The sequence below is a fragment of the Scyliorhinus torazame genome, chromosome 10 (genome assembly GCF_047496885.1).
Source record: "Scyliorhinus torazame isolate Kashiwa2021f chromosome 10, sScyTor2.1, whole genome shotgun sequence".
NCBI lineage: Eukaryota > Metazoa > Chordata > Chondrichthyes > Carcharhiniformes > Scyliorhinidae > Scyliorhinus > Scyliorhinus torazame.
Window position 1 is genome coordinate 179,864,050 of NC_092716.1, and position 18,104 is coordinate 179,882,153.

Genomic DNA, 18,104 nt, shown 5'->3' on the forward strand with positions numbered 1-18,104 from the left:
AGCACCGGCAGACTTGTTTCGAGGCCTACCTCAGAACGGCCACCGGCCGGGTCACAGAAGACCAAAAACTACAGGTCCTGCACTCGAGGTTAAGCACGGAGATTTTCTCTTTCATCGAAGACGCAGAGGATTTCCAGACGGCGTTCGCAGCACTGAAAAGTCTCTATGTCCGCCCAGTAAACCAGATCTACGCTCGCTATCAACTCGCAACGAGACGGCAAAGTCCCGGAGAATCGATAGATGAATTCTACGCCGCGCTACTAATTTTGGGACGAGCCTGCAGCTGCCCGTCGGTGAACGCAAATGAACACACGGACATGTTAATGCGCGATGCTTTTGTGGCAGGTATGAACTCCTCCCAAATCCGCCAAAGACTTCTAGAAAAAGAGTCGCTAGGACTCTCAGAGGCACGGGCCCTAGCAGCCTCCCTAAACGTGGCCGCGCAAAATACCCGTGCCTACGGCCCCGACCGCGCGGCAGCCCATTGGGCTCCGTACGTACCCGGCGCGACAAACCCACCCCCCCCCCCCCCCCGGACACCCCACAGGCTTGCGCGGTCCAAACGCCAAGTCGCACCGGGGGCGCCTGCTGCTATTTCTGCGGCCAGGCGAAACACCCCCGGCAGCGCTGCCCGGCCCGCGCAGCGATCTGCAAGAGCTGCGGGAAAAAGGGCCATTTCGCGGTCGTGTGCCGGTCCCGTGAGGTCGCCGCTGTCCCGGGAGAACAGGGAGCCCTGCACGCCGCTTACGCTCCCCAATCCCCCCTGCGCCCCATGTACGACCCGCAGGTGCAGCCACTCTGGGTCCCGACCACCGTGGTCCCGGGAGAACAGGGAGCCCTGCACGCTGCTTACGCTCCCCAACCCCCCCCCCCCCCCCCCCGCTCCCCATGTATGACCCGCCGGCGCTACCACTTTGGGTCCCGACCACCGCTCTCCCCGGAGAAGAGGGAGTTCTGCGCGGCTCTAACGCCCCCCAAACCACCCCCCCCGCGCCCCACGTATGACCCGCCGGCGCTACCAATTTGGGTCCCGACCACCGCTGACCCCAGAGATGAGGGAGCCCCGCGCGTTCCTAACGCTCCCCAACCCCCCCAGCGCCCCATGTGCGACCCGCAGGCGCAGCAATTTTGGGTCCCGGCCACCACGAGGGGAGGAAGGGCGCCGCCATCTTGGACTACCCCAGACCTGTACGACGCATGGGGGCGGCCATTTTGTCCACCCCCGCCGCCATCTTGTGACCCCCCAGCCATGTGCGATGCATGGGGGCAGCCATTTTGTTCAACCCCGACGCCATCTTGGACGGCAACAACGGACCCCAGTGTCGACGGCTCCACGGGTTTCGAATAAAACGCTCAACTACTACAACCACGTCTCGCTTCAATAACGCTGGACCAAGCTCGGCCCCGGACACCCCAGACGACGGCGACAACGGTGCTGATAAACGGGCACGAGACACCATGCCTAGTCGACTCCGGGAGCACGGAGAGCTTTATCCACCCCGACACGGTAAGACGCTGTTCTTTGACCACCCACCCCAGCGCACAAAAGATTCCCCTAGCTGCAGGATCCCACTCCGTACAGATCAAAGGCTTCTGCATAGTTACCCTAACGGTGCAGGGGAGGGAGTTCAAAAACTACAGGTTCTACGTCCTTCCCCAACTCTGCGCCCCCACATTACTGGGATTAGACTTCCAGTGCAATCTACAGAGCCTAACCTTCAAATTCGGCGGCCCAATACCCCCACTCACTATCTGCGGCCTCGCAACCCTCAAGGTGCAACCCCCGTCCTTGTTTGCAAACCTCACCCCGGATTGCAAACCCGTCGCCACTAGGAGCAGACGGTACAGCGCCCAGGACCGGACCTTCATTTGGTCCGAAGTCCAGCGGCTACTAAAGGAAGGCATAATCCAGGCCAGCAATAGTCCCTGGAGAGCACAGGTGGTATTAGTAAAGACAGGGGAGAAGCAAAGGATGGTCATAGACTATAGCCAGACCATCAACAGGTACACACAACTAGACGCGTACCCTCTCCCCCGCATATCCGACATGGTCAATCGGATTGCCCAATATAAAGTCTTCTCCACCGTGGACCTCAAGTCCGCCTACCATCAGCTCCCCATCCGCCCAAGTGACCGCAAATACACAGCCTTCGAGGCAGACGGGCGATTATACCATTTCCTAAGGGTCCCATTTGGCGTCACAAACGGGGCCTCGGTCTTCCAACGAGAGATGGACCGAATGGTTGATCAACACGGGTTGCGGGCCACGTTCCCGTATCTCGACAATGTAACCATCTGCGGCCACGATCAGCAGGACCACAACGCCAACCTCCAAAAATTCCTCCAGACTGCTAAAGCCTTGAACCTCACGTACAACGAGGACAAGTGCGTTTTTAGCACCAACCGGCTAGCCATCCTGGGCTACGTAGTGCGCAATGGGATAATAGGCCCCGACCCCGAACGTATGCGCGCCCTCATGGAATTTCCCCTCCCGCACTGCTCAAAAGCCCTGAAACGCTGCCTGGGGTTTTTTCATACTACGCCCAGTGGGTCCCCCAGTACGCAGACAAGGCCCGCCCCCTAATACAGACCACGACCTTCCCGCTGTCGACAGAGGCTTGCCAGGCCTTCAGCCGCATCAAAGCGGATATCGCAAAGGCCACGATGCGCGCCATCGACGAGTCCCTCCCCTTCCAGGTCGAGAGCGACGCCTCCGACGTAGCTCTAGCGGCCACCCTTAACCAAGCGGGCAGACCCGTGGCCTTTTTCTCCCGAACCCTCCACGCTTCAGAAATCCGCCACTCCTCAGTGGAAAAGGAAGCCCAAGCCATAGTGGAAGCTGTGCGACATTGGAGGCATTACCTGGCCGGCAGGAGATTCACTCTCCTCACGGACCAACGGTCGGTAGCCTTCATGTTCGATAATGCACAGCGGGGCAAAATCAAAAACGACAAGATCTTAAGGTGGAGGATCGAGCTCTCCACCTTCAACTACGAGATCTTGTATCGTCCCGGAAAGCTGAACGAGCCGTCCGATGCCCTATCCCGCGGCACATGTGCCAACGCACAAATTAACCGCCTCCAAACCCTCCACGAGGACCTCTGCCACCCGGGGGTCACTCGGTTTTTCCACTTTATCAAGTCCCGCAACCTCCCATACTCCTTAGAGGAGGTCCGTACAGTCACAAGGGACTGCCACATCTGCGCAGAGTGCAAACCGCATTTTTTCAGGCCGGATGGTGCGCACCTCATCAAGGCTTCCCGCCCCTTTGAACGCCTTAGTCTGGATTTCAAAGGACCCCTCCCCTCCACCGACTGCAACATATACTTCCTTAATGTGGTGGATGAGTACTCCCGCTTCCCATTCGCCATCCCCTGTTCTGACATGACCGCGGCCACAGTCATTAAAGCCCTGAACACCATATTCACACTGTTCGGTTGCCCCGCATACGTCCACAGCGACAGGGGGTCCTCTTTCATGAGTGACAAGCTGCGCCAGTTCCTGCTCAGCAACGGGATAGCCTCGAGCAGGACGACCAGCTACAACCCCCGGGGGAACGGGCAAGTAGAGAGGGAGAACGGCACGGTCTGGAAGACCGTCCTACTGGCCCTACAGTCCAGGGACCTCCCAGTTTCCCGGTGGCAGGAGGTCCTTCCGGACGCCCTCCACTCCATCCGGTCACTACTGTGTACTAGCACTAATCAAACGCCTCATGAGCGCCTCCTTGTCTTCCCCAGGAAGTCCTCCTCTGGAACGTCGCTGCCGACCTGGCTGGCGGCCCCAAGACCCACCTTGCTCCGAAAGCACGTGCGGGCGCACAAGTCGGACCCGTTGGTCGAAAGGGTTCACCTCCTTCACGCGAACCCGCAGTACGCCTACGTGGAGTACCCCGACGGCCGACAGGACACGGTCTCTCTGCGAGATCTGGCGCCCGCCGGCAACACACACACCACCCCGACACCAATCACCCAACCCCCCCCTTCCTGCCACCGCCGCACCCCGCGACCGCCCCCTTCCCAGGAGGATCAGTCCTCCTCCCAGGCCCGACCAGGAATAAAGCCCAAGCTGAAACCGTAAGGCCCCCGGAGAAGACAACACCAGAACAAGCACCACCACCACCGGGGCCGAGGCGATCGACACGGACGACCAGACCGCCCGACCGACTCGTGGCGTCGATCTAACAGTACAATGTGGACTTTTAACGAGAACATTTTGTCTTTTCCTGACGATTACTGTAAATAGTTTGAAACAAAAAAAAAACCTTGTACATACTGTTATAACATGTGAAAGTTTTCCTCCCAGGACCAGCCTTGTAAACCCTTACCACCATGCGAAGCATCACCCCGCCGGGTTCATTTTTAACAAGGGGTGAATGTGGTAGTATGCATTAGGGGTCATGTGGAACTGTGAAGCCATGATGTCATTGGCTGACAGATCCCGGGTCCTGGTTGGACGTTGACCTCTAGCTCCGCCCTGAAGGCGGAGTATAAGTACCTGGAGCCCTCCCCCGCAGGTAGTCTACTACTGAACTGCGGGGGAAACAGTCACGCTTAATAAAGCCTCATCGACTTCACTCTATTCGTCTCTCGGAGTCTTTGTGCGCTACATGTACCTACATGTTTACCTTCAGTGATTGGTGTTGGGGTGAGTTCCCAGGGCAGAGGCACCTGCATATGTTATATTTATATTAAATACTCACTGTTTGCTATTACACTAAAAGAGCGCAATCTTCCGGAAAAATATCCAAGTATAGCGAGCGGGAATTGCCGCTGGTTTCCCGACACTCAGCCTAGCAAAACCGGCAATGCAATTCAACGTTAATTGGTCCACTTAACAAGGCCCCACGGCTTCTCGTCACAAATAATGCCTCGCCAGCTGATTCACCGGGACTGTGCTCCGTGGTCCCCTGTAGAAGCCAGGTATTTCGAATACAACTAGTTTAGGTAAAAGATAGCTGTTTAAGCATAAATATTAGGCCCCAGTTTTAAATACCCATTTATACAGCATAATTCACTTTTACTGAAGTCCGTTGTTCTGGCAAATGCATATTTTCAAAGACAGTGTGACATTAAAACAGCACAGTTGCAAAACAATTTGACACTGCTTGAAGGCACCATTGTTCAGAATGCAGATAACAGCTAGGTCAGAAAAGCTAATGTTGCACATTGAAGATGGACGGCTTGCCATCAAATCAAATGTGTTTGAGTCTAACCCAAACCAATTAGGATTATATTGGAGTGTGATTAGATGACTTAAGACAGATATGAAAGTGTATAACTGAAAAGTTTCCGCCCGCCATTTTAGTGTTGTCTTTTGGTGTTGTCTGTCCTTAATTTCTGTCTTTGTGTTGTGTTGTCTTTCTGTTAGTTTAGTCAGTTTTGTCCTTAATAGTCTCCATTTTGGAGATGTCTTTTGGGGGTTCTGTCAGTTTGTTAGTCTACTTTTGACTTTGAGTTTGAGTTTAGCTGAAGATTAGCTTTCTCTCTCTCTTCATGTTTCATTGCCAGACTTTGACCGTTTAAAAGTTACTTTCGAGCTGTCTGCCTAAGCAAAGAAAGATAATGTCTGTAATTCTCTGAAAGCTTCGAATTGTCTACGAATTGCCTTTTAAATGACTTTCAAATTGTAATCAAGCGACTACAAATAAAACAATTCTTTTTGGCGCCTGAGAAGTTTTAACTGAAATTTCTGCTGAGTTCCAGTATTCGCAAAGTGCTACTGATAACCGAATAGCAGAAATAATATAAATGCCTTCAACTTTACACAGTCGAATAATACAAGGAATCGAACAACTTGGCATAGTCCAGAAATATTACAACTTGTCGTATTGCGCCAGGACTTGATTCATCAACTAAGCTTCCCCCAAACTTGGCGTAGTTCGACAGGTTAAGATCCCATAAATTAAAGATTCCTAACATCTTCGGCATTACTCGCTCAGCCAACCCCAGCCAGCTCGCAATAATGCCGCTGAGGAGACCAGCCCCAAGATTCGGGAACGCTGACCTGGGGAGGCTCCTGGACGCAATGGAGTTCAGGAGGGATGACCTGTGCCCCCGGAGGTCCCGGAGGGTGAGTCACAAGACAGACAGTGCTGCCTGGGATGCGGTGGTGGCAGCCGTTAGTTAGAACAATATGGCCAAGAGGAATGGTCAGTAGTGCAAGAAGGTCAATGACCTACAACAGGCAGCACCCCCACCCCCGCAAGGCAACCCCCCAACTCTCCAAGTGACCCACAACCCCGCATTCTGACCACTCCCACCACTGAACCACATGTGTGGCTAACGATGCCCTCTCTGTCTCCTGAGGAAAAGCTTTCTCACAATTAGCGGGCGAGGGCCCAGACAGGCAGTGGGGTGCCGGACTTGAGAATCCTCAACTCCTTCGCGGAATGGGCCCTGGAGGTGACCGTTGTGGTCAAGGACAGGGTGGTCACCAATGCGGACACTGGCAGACCGCGCAGAGATGCGGAACCACTGGGATCCACCCAGAGGATCTGTGAAACATGAGTATTGACTGATCCATCCCTCCCACTGACCACATGTCCATTCTCCCGCAGGTCCTCCAGCCAATGGCACCGGCCCAACCTGGGTGGCCCCCTCTCCTGACTCCGAGAACACCTCGGAGGAGATCTCCATGGATGCCACCATAATAGTCGCGGCACAGCTCCCACCCACCAGCACAGATACACACATCTCAGTGGGAAATGTTAGTGGTCTGGCTCCAGGGGCATAATCTGGTGAGCACCACATTGCTGATGATGTACATATGGTGGAGACAGGAACCCCCAGGCGAGACAGCAGTTGGATAGCTGCTGGATTCCAGGACCCAGCTGGGTCCAGGCTTGATGCTGAGCCTCTGGAAGTGGGTTACTCAGAGCTGATGGAGATGATGGGCAGTGACCGGGACATTCAGAGGGAGATGTCAGCGTCACTCCAGCAGATCCAGAGCTGCTTGGAGGAGGCCCAGAGTCTGCGGGCGCAGGAGATTACACCGGCAATGAGTGGCATTGAGGCCAACACATCTAGGGTGGCGACCGCAGTGGAGAGTCTGGTGCACGACATCGGCACCATGAGTGAAGATGCCCATGGCTTTGTGCAGTCGGTGACGGCCATAGCTGAGGGTCTCGTCAGTATGTCTTTCTCGTTGGGGGATGCTACCCAGTACCAGGCTAACCTTGATGAGGTTCTGTGGAACATGTCCCACTCTCAGATGGGCATGGCTGAGACACTACAAAGCATGTCCCAGTCACTGAGAAACATCGCTGAGGGTGGTGACACCATGGTGCGGACTATGGGGAACTGCCAGGGCTGGCAGAGCCAGACGATAAAGGGGCAGCCGGGGCACGAACCAGCTGCCCCTCCATCCCAAGGTGAACCCCAGGACCGATCGGGAGGAGGGGGCACGAGGTACTATTCCGGGCCCGTCCCATGGAGTGGCGATGGTGGCCATCAGCTTCCTTGAGTTCCACCCCTCTGATGAGGACGTGTCTCAGGTTCAGACGCGGGACAGGGTGGCAGTCATGCATATGCCACCAACAAGTGAGCCGGGGCCCTCTGGCCTCAGAGGGGTGTGGTTAGGTAGGGAGAGGGGTGGTTAGGTAGGGGGGAGGGGAGCAGTGAGGGCGGCACTATCGGAAATGGGGTATTGTACAGCATATTAAACAACTTTTTGCACGACCATTATGATACCTGTCACTTTCTTCCGCAATGCGTGCTGACCCCTGGACTCTTTGCCCATCTCTCTAGTCAACCCCACCCCCCCCAACCCCGTGCCACTCACCCACCCTCCAATGTGGACATGTCCCCAGAGCTGTGTCCCATCCCCTGAGTGCTCCGATGTTGCTTGTGTAGTGTTGCCTCCCGTAGTGTTTAGGCACAGTGTCCAGGCATCAAGGTGCGATTGGAATGTTAGGCAATGATTCCCACCTGCTACATAGCCCTCTATTCACGGGAATCCACTTGGGATGTGTCAAATGCTCACTGAACCAATTCCCTATCAGCAATAGCCTTCAGCCGTGCAGTCAAAGTCCTCAGTGGTCGGTGCGGGTTATGGGTGGGGCAGACGGGCAGGGACAAGAGTTGCCCCTGCAATGGGGTTGGGATCCAGGGGTTGGTATGGTGGTGCCACGAGCGCCTCCTCCCCCCATCCTCCCATGGCGGCCCACCCCCGTGGATGGTACCCCACCCCTGCCGAGCACTGAGGTGGCAAGCTCTTTGCCTGTGAGCAGAAATGGCTACTCAACCTCCTCGGCTCCCCACAGAAGCCCTTCTGCCAGGTTCACATTTTTCAAAAGGAGTACTAATCAATGCCAGGATGAGCACTTGCTGGGGAGGCTACTGGATGGCGGGAGGCCGTTGGATATGGGGTCGTTCTCGTTGATTGTATGGAAATGGGGCTTAAATGGTGATAATTGGTTTCTCATCATGTTACGGCGAGACCTCGCCTATGGGAGCGGACTGGTTGCATTGCAAACTGTTTGGTGCCCGGCACGGATGTTGTATTTGGCTTCTCCAGCTATTCACCGGCCTCGTTATGCTTGAGCGCGAGTGCAATGATGCCGGAAGATGGTGCCCAGAATATATAAATCCTAGCCAAAATAGAGGATAACAAGTTGCAGAGGCATCATGGGGGTTTACTTGGCTACGTTCTTGCAGCAGGTCAGTTTGCACAGACACACACACAATGACCCATTTAGCAGCTAGACCAGATTACGACAGGCAGTTGTCTCCGAACAATGGAACCAGCTAACGAAGCCAAGATGAGAAAGACTGAAGCTTGCGATCGATTGTGAAGACCAAGAGACAGTTGCTAAGTATCAAGATAACATCATTAAGAAACCTCTGCTTATCCATGAGTTCATCATGTAGCCCCACCATATCTAATTTCATTGGATCCATACGTAATCTATAATCTGTACGATTGGTTCGCGTCTAGCCGAAGTGCGCGAACTGTTTGAGAATGTATAAATTTTGGTCCTTTGTTCAGGGAAGAAGTGCATGGTGTGCCCAGCAGCTTGCTTCTCGTCAGCATAACCAATAAGCTGTTTTATTTTTGGAGCAGACCCGAGTGTGGGTTCTTCTAAGAATTTTTTTCCCCGGAACACTGGTGTACGGGGACATCCAGATCTCGTTGCACATTCCTCTCTCCCAATTTATGGCCATTCAGATAATAGTTGCCTTCTTGTTTTTGTTTCTAAAGTGGATAACCTTGTATTTATCCAAATTATATTGCATCTATTAATTTCCCCATTCAGTCAACATGTCCAAATCACACTGAAGGATCTCTGCATCCTCCTCACAGCTCACCCTCCCATCCAACTTGGTGTCATCTGCAAATTTGGAGATATAATATTTTGTTCCCTCAACTAAATCATTCATATATATTGTGAATAGCTGGGGTCCTAGCACCGATCCCTGCGGTACCGCACTAGTCACTGTCTATTTCTATTCTATGTTTCCATTTTTTCTATGTTTCTAAGTCTTAGACAGCTGGAGATAGATCCAGATGCAGTGATTGACCAGGATGTCTTGTGTGTCTTGTCAGGCTTAACTAACGCATTCCACGACATGATGTTGACCCATCTTCAAGACCTGATGAACCTTAGATAGGACTCATCCACCAAATCTGCTAGAATCAGCTCCCAAGCCTGCCCATGACAGCTGACCAATACAGGATGAGGCTCCCAGGCTGGCTCTGAGAAGTGCTGCCGTTTCCTTACACCCCGAGCTGCAATTGGAGGGAAACGTATTGCGTCAGTTCTGGCGCCTGTGCGTCAGGGCGGCGCCTTGACCGCCATTGGCTCGGGCTGTAACTGACGTTGAATTTAAAAGTTTAACCGGGCGAGTGCGCGCGCGGTGGTTGCTCGGCGCTCTCGGGTTTCTCCGGGATCCTCCGGTAAGCGGCTGCTCTCTGCCGGTGTCAGGACCGGGCTGGGAGGAGGGTGCTGCTGATGGCGGCGGCGCCGCCGGCTGGCTCTCTTTCCGCCCCAGCCCTGCGGGAGGCCTGGCGGCTTCAAACTCTCCCAGAGCGGGAGGCCCGGAGGTTGCGCTGGGCGGTGTGAACCGGTAGAAAAGCTGCTGTCTGGGAGCAAACAGCACGGCCTCCCCGGGAGACCGGGGGTTGTTGTCGGATTGACTTTAAATACGTGTGGTTGTGGGACGCCAACTGGAGTAGTTCCTGTGGGTTGGATGAGAAATGGCCCAGAGATGAGCAATTGGAGGTTGGAGAGGGAGGGGTGGTTATGTTGCGGGAGCTGGTTGGTGCAGGTGGTTATCACTGACAGGAGGATAGAGGCAGAACCCCTTTACCACCCCTGTTCTCACTGTCCAAGGGCCCCGAACACCCCTTCCACCAACTGAATATTTAGTGTCATGAATTCGCAAAGTGGTTTCCTCTATATTGGGGGACCCAAGTGCAGTCAAGGGGGTGACCGCTTTGTGGATCACCTCCACACTCATGACCCTGCGCTTTCTGTTGCTTGTCATTTTACTTCACCACCTTTGTTATCATGCTCACATTTCTGTCTTCAGTCTGTTGCAATATTCCAGCCAGGCCCAAAGCAAAGAATGAGCAGCACCTCCTGATCCATCAGGCACTTTACAACTTCTGGACTCAAATTAAATTCAGCAACTACTGACCATGAAATTTGGCCTCCATTTTGATTTATTCATTTTATGCTGAATGCCAGTCTGCATTCCATTTTCATGTTTTTACTTTCAGGTAGAGCTGTCTTTTAATCTGACATTAACTGGGCCAATGCTTTGTTTCTTTATTCCATCCGTTACCACTCCTGTAGCATTTTGTTTAATGACATCGTTGTTATTGAATCTCTCCTGTCCCCTAACCTACCCCTCTGTTCTATTTGACTCATTTCCCTCACAATTTTTGACTGTAAAGCATTTCCACCCCTCTTTGGTTCTGAACAGGAGTCGGGTTGGACTTGTGGTGTTCTGTCTCTCCACAGATGATGCTTAACGTGCTGAGAATTTTCAGCATTTTCTGTTTGTATTTGTGATTTTTGCAGCATCCACAGTATTTAGCTTTTATGATGAGGGGGACAGATCTAGCCAAAGGGTGGCTATGGTTGAAGTTTCTTTGATCAGTGGACTATACATCAGCATATAAACTGGCCGGGCAGGAAAAAGCTGGTAATACTCTGCTGTGGAAAGGGAGTTAACATTTCAGGTTCATGACTTGATCTAACTCTGTTTATCACTCCACAGATATTCTGATTTTCTGTTTTGATTTCAGATTTTTAGCATCTACACTGTACTATTTTGCTTTGTGTTAGTGATCCATTCTGGTGTTTCTACTCTGCAGAAGCCTTCCCCACCCTTTTAACTCCAAAGTATTCTTCTCTTGCTTTCACTTTTCGGTCCAAAGGAACAGGAAGGCAGATTAATGAATGGTTATAGATTGAGAGAGGGGAATTTGCTATGAGATCAGGGTGTCCTTGCACACCAGTCGCTGAAAGTAAACATGCAGATGCAGCAGGCAGTAAAGAAAGCAAATTACGTGTTGGCCTTCATGGAGAGAGGATTCGGGTATTGGAGCAGGGAAGCCTTGGTGAGATGACACTTGGAATATTGTTGTGCAGTTTTGCTCTCTTATCTGAGGGATGTTGTCACTATGGAGAGTTCAGTGAACGTTTCCCAGACTGGTTCCTAGGATGGTGGGACTGAATTAGGAAGGGAGGGTGAGTCGGTTAGGAATATATTGCTAGAGTTTAGAAGGATGGGGGAGGGCTAGAAATCTCATAACCTATAAAATTCTAATCGGACTAGACAGGGTAGCTGCAGGAAGGATGTGCCCGATAGCAAGGGAGTCCAGAACCAGGAGTACGATAGTCTAACAATAAAGGGTAAGCCATTTAAGACTGCAGGTTCTATGGATCTCTTCTGGCTCAGTGTCAATTTTTTTCATCAGTTGTAACTCTGATATAAATTAAAGATCCCACGTGATTGGAAATTTGTGTTTTATCTGTGGTAGACCTCAATTTTAAACAATTGTGGTGTGGCTAGTGATGGATGGTAGTCAGTGGATCACATTTAGATCACATTAAAGGTGAGATCAGTAAGTACTGCTTTTTTGGAAGATGAGACATAAAGAAGTGGTATTAGATTTGTGCTTTGTGGAACAAAGACTGGATTGGATTTTTCAAAATATTTAGAGTACCCAATTATTTTTATTTTTCCAAAGAAGCAATTTAGTGTGCTCTCAGTGCCAGAGACCTGGCTCAATTCCAGCCTTGGGTGACTGTGTAGAGTTTGCACATTCTCCCTGTGTCTGTGTGGGTTTCCTCCGGGTGTTCCAATTTTCTCCCACAGTCCAAAGATGTGCAGGTTAGGTGGATTGGCCATGCTAAATTGCCCCTTGGTGTCAAGGATGTGCAAGTTAGGTTATGGGGCTATAGGGTGGAGTGCATTGGTGCAGACTCAATGGGCTGAATTGCCTTCTGCACTGATTCTATGATTTTATTTCCTCCTTGTTCTTTTGGTGAGGAGAAGTACTCTGGGCTCTAGCTAGTCTCTCATTATGCCACAGCGGACTGAGAATCTGATGAGGATTTTATTCCACAGCCAATTCCCAAGCTCTTTCTGTGACCGCATGGCTCTTTTGATCTTTCTTGCTAGTGTGGTTTATTAATGAAGGGACCAAGAAAGGTGGTCCTAGAGCAAGGAAATCCAGTTATGGACTTTTTGATGGATTTGTGCTCGGGCAAGTGGCACTCCACAAGCTACCGACAAAGTACTTAATTTGCTACTTTCCTAGATCTATTGTGCCATATTTTGTCAAATGAAACTGATATAGTGTCCAAAGTCCTACAAATGTTCAGTGTGGTTTCTGTAATTACTTTGGGTGGGCAGTTAGCTTATCGAATGATTGATGCAGCAAAATTACCGCAAAGACGAATGAGTAGAAATAAACGAAAGCCAGTGATTTTTCTGTAGAAGTGTCTTTTAGAATGGGCATACTACATATCTAAACAAAATTTAAACTGTGATTGATAGGAGAAGGATGGAGGCAGATTGTGGGAGATAGGGCCGACTATTCATAAATTGTCTGAAAACCAACATTGGCTGTAATCCTGAAGGTTTTGATTCCGTACCCCATCTGGAGTCCTGATCTCTGTTAACCTGGCTTTTGGCCCAGCTGATCTCAGTGCTGTGGAGGAGGGGGAATCTGTTGAAGTGTGCTAACTTTCTCAAGCATGTCTAAATGCTCACTAACTTTTATTTTGAATTATGAATTTCAAACATTTGCACACTTGTATATTATACTTTGTGAGTTATATTTGAGCAGAGCTGCAACATTGACTGCTCTCCGATCCTTGGGGACTGCAACGTTGACTGCTCTCTGATGCTCAGAACAATTATAATATATCTGGTATGGTGAAATTATTTTAATCTAACATTCATAAGTTGTGGAAAAACATTGATTACGTTACAACTAGAGAATTGTGGCTAATTTTGGGAATTGCATTTTAGGAAGGATATCTGGTTCTTAGTGGGTGGAATGGTAGCAAGGATGAAACATTTCTACTTCTGTGGAGAAACTGGGGCTGATCTCTTTGCATGAAGAAGGTTAAGGCGAGTAAACACAGGAAATATGCAGCAAATTTGGCAGCATCTATTTGTGGAGAGATAAACAAGAGTTACCGTTTCAGGTCAATGACCTGAACTATTTATTAAAAAAAAAATCCCAGCATGCCTACTCCTAACTTGTGCCTTCTAAAAATGAAAATCGCTTATTGTCACAAGTGGGCTCAAAATGAAGTTACTGTGAAAAGCCCCTAGTCACCACATTCTGGCGCCTGTTCGGGGAGGCTGGTACGGGAATTGAACCGTGCTGCTGGCCTGTCTTGGTCTGCTTGCAAAGCCAGCGATTTTAGCCCTGTGCTAAACCAGCCCCATGTTACTTGACATACCTGGGCAACTTTTAGATCGTGGACAGACTCTGGGGAGTTGGGAGATGAGTTACCCTCCACAGGATTCCTAGCATCTGACCTGCTTTTGTGGCCAGTGTTTAAATGGCTGGTCCAGTCCAGTTTCTGGTCAATGGTAACCTTCTGGATGTAGAAGATGGGGGAATTCAGCAAAGATTTAAAAAAAAAAAACGTTTATTCAGAATTTTTCAACAAGAATTTTCAACCATTCAACCCCCCCCCCCCCCCCCCCCCCCGTAACAAGAAAAAAGAAAAGAAAGGTAACAGAACAAGACATAAACATATCAATCCAACATAATACAGAACTTGTACAATGGGTTCCTCCCGCACATATTGACTTTCCCATATGTTTAGGTTTTTCCTTTCACAAGTGCCCCTAGGAAAACCTCCTTCCCTGCCCACCCATATACCCCCCCCCCGGGTTGCTGCTGCTGCTGACCGACCTCCATCTAACCATCTAATGCTCCGTGAGATAGTTTAGGAACGGTTGCCACTGCCTGAAGAACCCCTGCGCAGACCCTCTCGAGGCAAACTTTATCCTCTCCAGCTTGATGAACCCTGCCATGTCATTTATCCAGGCTTCCACACTGGGGGACCTCGCAAGATCCTCCGCCGGGCTACCAGGGACGCAAGGCCAGGATACCGGCCTCTTTCGCCTCCTGCACTCCCGGCTCGTCTGTCTCCGCAAATAGTGCTAGCCCCCAACTTGGCTTGACCTGGACTTTCACCACCTTAGACATAGTCCTCGCAACACCCCTCCAGGACCCATCCAGTGCCGGGCACGACCAGAACATATGGGCGTGATTCGCTGGGCTTCCTGGGCACCTCCCACATCTGTCCTCCACCCCAAAGAACCTACTCAGCCTCGCCCCTGTCATATGCGCTCTGTGAATAACCTTAAACTGTACACACGAGGAAGAGGAATTAACCCTACTTAGGGCATCAGCCCACAGACCCTCTTCAATCTCCTCCCCCAACTCCTCCCATTTGCCCTTCAGCTCCTCTACCAAAGCCTCCTCTTCTTTCATCGCCTGATATATTGCCGACACCTTGCCCTCTCCAACCCATACTCCTGAAATCACTCTGTCCTGAATCCCCTGTGCCGGGAGCAACGGGAATTCCCTCACCTGTCGCCTTGCAAACGCCCTTACTTGCATGTACCTGAAAGCGTTTCCAGGAGGTAGCCCAAACTTCTCCTCCAGCGCCCCTAGGCTTGCAAACGTCCCATCGATGAACTGGTCCCCCATTCTTCTAATCCCTGCCCGATACCAGCTCTGAAACCCCCCGTCCATTCTTCCTGTGACAAACCGATGGTTACCTCTGATCGGGGACCACACCGAGGCTCCCATCGCGCCCCTGTGTCGTCTCCACTGCCCCCAGATCTTTAGCGTTGCCGCCACCACCGGACTCGTGGTGTACCTTGTCGGCGAGAGCGGCAGCGGTGCTGTCACCAGCGCCCCCAGGCTCGTTCCTTTGCAGGACGCCATCTCCAACCTCTTCCATGCCGCCCCCTCTCCCTCCATCACCCACTTACGGATCATCGCCACGTTGGCTGCCCAATAGTAGCCACCCAGATTCGGCAACGCCAGCCCTCCTCTGTCCCTACTGCGTTCCAGAACCCCCCTCCTTACCCTTGGGGTCTTGTTTGCCCACACAAAACCCTTGATACTCCTGCCTACCCTCTTTAAAAAAAGGCCTTGGTAATCATACCAGGAAGGCACTGGAACACAAAAAGAAACCTCGGGAGGACTGTCATTTTAATCGACTGTACCCTGCCCGCTAGCGAGAGTGGCAACATATCCCATCGTTTGAAGTCGTCCTCCATCTGCTCCACCAGCCGCGTCAAATTAAGTTTATGCAGGACCCCCCAACTCCTACCTACTTGGATCCCCAAGTACCGTAAGCTCCTTTCCGTCGTCCTCAACGATAGGTCGTCTATCCCTCTTCCCTGGTCCCCTGGATGCACCACGAAGAGCTCACTTTTCCCTACATTGAGCTTATAGCCCGAGAAGTCCCCAAACTCCCTGAGGATCTGCATGACCTCCACCATCCCCTCCACTGGATCCACCACATGCAGTAACAGGCCGTCTGCATACAGCGATACTCGATGCTCCTCTTCCCCCTCGGACCACCCCCCTCCATTTCCTGGACTCCCTTAATGCCATGGCCAAAGGTTCAATTGCTGATGCAAACAACAGGGGGGACAGGGGGCACCCCTGCCTCGTCCCTCGATACAGCCAAAAATACTCCGACCTCCGCCGATTCGTAACCACACTCGCCATCGGGGCTCTATAAAGGAGCTTAACCCAACTGATTAAACCCCTCCCCAAACCCAAACCTCCGCAACACTTCCCAGAGATACTCCCACTCTACTCGGTCAAAGGCCTTCTCCGCGTCCATAGCTGCCACTATCTCCGCCTCTCCCTCCACCGATGGCATCACAATCACATTTAGGAGGCTCCGCACATTCGTGTTTAGCTGCCTGCCCTTTACGAATCCCGTCTGGTCCTCGTGAATCACCCCCGGGACACAGTCCTCGATCCTCGTAGCCAGCACTTTTGCTAGCAACTTAGCATCCACATTAAGGAGCAAAATCGGCCTAAACGATCCACATTGCAGTGGATCCTTATCCCGCTTCAGAATCAAAGAGATCATCACCCCGGACATTGTCGGGGGCAGGGTCCCCCCCCCTTCCCTTACCTCATTCAAAGTCCTCACCAGCAACGGGGCTAACAGGTCCGCGTACTTCCTGTAAAACTCAACCGGGAACTCATCTGGTCCCGGGGCCTTCCCCGCCTGCATGCTCCCCAGTCCTTTAATCAGCTCCTCCAACCCAATTGGCGCCCCCAAACCAGCCACCTCCTGCTTCTCCACCCTCGGGAACCTCAGTTGGTCCAGAAATCGTTGCATCCCCCCCCCCCCCTGCTGGGGGCTGAGATCTGTACAGCTCCTCATAGAAGGCCTTCAATGCCTCATTTACTTTCACCGCACTCCGCACCGTGGTTCCCCTGCCATCCTTGATTCCACCTATCTCCCTCGCTGCCATCCTCTTACGGAGCTGATGTGCCAGCATCCGGCTCGCCTTCTCCCCATACTCGTACGTCGCCCCCTGTGCTTTCCTCCACTGTGCCTCTGCCTTCCCTGTGGTCCACAGTCTAATTCCGTCTGGAGACTTCGCCTCTCCGAGTAGTCCCTCTTCAGGGGCCTCTGCATATCTCCTGTACACCCGTAAAATCTCCCCCACTAACCTCTCCCTTTCCCTGCCCTCTCTCTTCTCCCTGTGAGCCCTGATGGAGATTAACTCTCCCCTGACCACTGCCTTCAGCGCCTCCCATACTACCCCCACCTGCACCTCCCCGTTGTCGTTGGCCTCCAAATACCTTTCAACGCACCCCTGTACCCTCCCGCACACCACATCATCTGCCAGTAATCCCACATCCAAACGCCACAGCGGGCGTTGGTCCCTCTCCTCTCCCAACTCCAGTTCCACCCAGTGCGGGGCGTGGTCTGAAATGGCTATGGCCGAATACTCCGTTCCCTCCACCTTCGGGATCAGTGCCCTGCTCAGAACAAAAAAATCTATCCGGGAGTAGGCCTTGTGTACGTGGGAGAAAAAAGAAAATTCCCTGGCCAGGGGCCTGGCAAATCTCCACGGATCCACTTCCCCCCCCCCCCCCCCCCCCAATCTAGTCCATAAACCCCCTAAGCATCGTGGCCGCAGCCGGCCTCTTCCCCGTCCTAGATCTGGAACGATCTGATGCTGGGTCCAACACTGTGTTAAAATCCTCCCCGATTATCAAGCTTCCTACCTCCAGGTCCAGAATGCGCCTCAACATACGCTTCATAAATCCAGCATCGTCCCAGTTCGGGGCATATACGTTTACCAATACCACCCACGCCCCTTGCAGCCTACTGCTCACCATCACGTATCGACCTCCATTGTCCACTACTATATTCTTGGCCTTAAACGACACCCGCTTCCCCACCAGTATTGCCACCCCTCTATTCTTCGCATCCAGCCCCAAATGGAATACCTGTCCTACCCATCCCTTTCTTAACCTGACCTGGTCTGCTACCTTCAAATGTGTCACCTGAAGCATGACCATGTCTGCCTTCAGTCCCTTTAAGTGCACGAATACCCGGGCCCTCTTAACCGGCC

General features: G+C 52.0%; 1 protein-coding gene across 1 annotated transcript in view; it reads left to right on the forward strand.

Annotated features, from left to right (window-relative positions):
- Window positions 1-9,789: 9,789 nt before the first annotated feature.
- Window positions 9,790-18,104, forward strand: part of LOC140384389 (inner centromere protein A-like) — a 111,056-nt gene continuing 102,741 nt past the window's right edge. The window contains exon 1 of the mRNA XM_072466046.1: window positions 9,790-9,894. The gene's annotated coding sequence lies outside the window, so the exon portion shown is untranslated. The remainder of the gene's footprint in view (window positions 9,895-18,104) is intronic.